This window comes from Acanthisitta chloris, unplaced genomic scaffold (genome assembly GCF_000695815.1).
Source record: "Acanthisitta chloris isolate BGI_N310 unplaced genomic scaffold, ASM69581v1 scaffold16055, whole genome shotgun sequence".
NCBI lineage: Eukaryota > Metazoa > Chordata > Aves > Passeriformes > Acanthisittidae > Acanthisitta > Acanthisitta chloris.
The window spans coordinates 31450-33820 of NW_008675581.1; positions in this window are offsets into that span (position 1 = coordinate 31450).

The following is a 2371-nucleotide window of genomic DNA, read 5'->3' on the forward strand; positions in this document are numbered from 1 at the left end:
AGACACAAGGAAGAGAGAAGTTAGGCAAGGCTCACAGCTAGCTCTAACCCAGCCTGAGTACAGAAGTTTGGTTTATAGCAGTTTGCGATGTGTATTCCCATGATCACATACTGTGCCAGGAGCAGTGCCCCAGTTTAAAATCACATCATGGAAATGGCTTTCTTATCTATGGTAGCATATCCATCCCTCAGCTTTACAAGACATATTGAGTAGTCTATGAAGCAGGTCTGGCTGGTGATCTTTGTTTCTCCACATTCCAGAAACTGAAGGAAGGAAAATTTCCCATGAGGACTCAGAGGTGAAAGATCTAGGGCAGAGCCACTGCTACTCATCTCCCCCCTGCAAATTCTCTGCTCTTTCTGAGTGCAGAGGAAAGGCTGTTTCTATAGAAACCGTGGGGAAATGTACATTATATCATGTTTTACATACTTTCCCGAGGAGACCCTTTAGTCTGAGCCTGCCACTATGTAATGTTACAGAAACGATAATGCTAATAAAACTCCTAAGTTTAATAGTGATTTCAAATCAAATCAAATAATCATCAATTACTTCAAAGACGCTTCTGCTTGTAACCTTCTGCCCTAGCCAAGACACTGGGACAGGACTAACAAGGCAGCCCATAATAAGGTACATGACAGGAGAGTAAATCTGAGGCAGCAAGAGGTGTGATGAGAGGTGGGGGGTGGGTTCTGCACAGCAGCAAGCAGCTGCTAACGCTTGAGGAAGGACAAAAAGCTAAATAAAACATCTTCATATTTTACTTTTGTGTAGAGAAGTATGAAATAAAGATGAAAGGTATGTTTTATAGCACACGTTTTAGCCTATCTTTCCACTTCTTTACCTAGCCAACCTCCTGTTGCCATCCGTCCTTTGTGAGCAGCCTTTTGAAGTTCTCTTTTTCTGCCTTATAAAAAATTATCCCACCATTTCCTACTTGCCTTTGTAAAAGCCCTTTGACCTCCCAGACAATCAGACCTATTGCACCCCAGGGTCTCAAGGAGACAGTGCTCTTTGTGAGGCTGCACCATGAAGGTCACTCTCTAGCATCAGGCTGTCCTGGTAGCAGCAGTTCTCCTGGGGATCCTTCAGAACAGAAGCCTAATTTAGTCCTTTGGATGTCAAAACAAGCTTTTGCTCTGTCCTTCCCACCCTCAGTTTGTTTTTAACTTAATTCCTCATGACCACTATATCCTTCCTGATTTGCACTGACCCTGTGACTTAATTAGAGTTTTCCCAATATTTAAAGTAGCTCCTATGTGTTGCCTTGCAATTTCTTCAGGGCAAGGACTTTCTTGCTGTGTAGAGCAACATGCAAAATAAATCTCAGCCCTGTCTTGTTTTAAGGCTGTGATTGATCCTTAGCCAGGTCCCTGGTCATTGTGCTGAAAGTATGTACACCAAAACCATCAGTGAGGCTTTGTATCACTAATGCTGGGTTTGTATACTGCAAGGTAGGATAAGGTATCTATTGGGACCAAGCAAGGGTGCACCTGCTTTCAGCATCTTTTCCACACAGTTCTCTTCCTCCAGACTTGCCCTTCATCCTGTGCATTTTCATAACTTCTTGGGTTGCAGTAAGTTCTGTCCAGGTCCTTTGAATCCCAAGGGGTTGAAAAAAAAAAAAGCTGTTTCTCTTTCCATTGCTTCTGAGGCCTGGCTGTTGGTCTGCTCTTTGCTCCCTTTGGGGTCTTGCAGTTTCTGTACACACATTACAGAGTTTCCCATAAAGTCCTTCTCTGTTCTGTCTTACAGCAAGATACATTCAGTGATTATTAGAAGGGAATAAATAATTCCCCTTTCATATTCCTGCCTTACCCTATGCCCCCTGTGCAGAATGGTAGCTTTGCTCTCTGTTTTCCAGTCCCAGTGCTTTTCACAGAACATAATGGCTAACTGTGAATAAACAGCTGATGCTCATACTGTCTGGTTTAGAGGCTGTAAGCAGTTCTAGAGCCAAAATAATATATAGGTATTAATAGAATCACTGTAATGATACAATGCAAGAAAAAAATGTCCTCAGGAGTATGATAATCTAACTTCAAAAGCAATTACCATCAGTAACAAAATGCAGTGAGAAGACTAGGATTACTTTAATAAGATTATCTGCTTCTTGCCATTTGTTTCTGTGGGTGACTGTAATGCTGCTTCACCTTCATTCCCAGCCAGTTTCCCAGATGTTTCTCACCCTGAACATTGGCCAAGCTGGACTCTGAAGCTGTGGCTCACTGGCCTTCCCGTGGGATCGAGCCTATCTCTGTGAGCACCTGCTTCTTGGTCTTCAGCCTCCCCTACTCTTGTGCCTTTGTTGTCACTGCAGTATTGTTTTTCCGTGCTGGGTGGCATAAAATATCCATGGTGCAAAAAGCAGGAA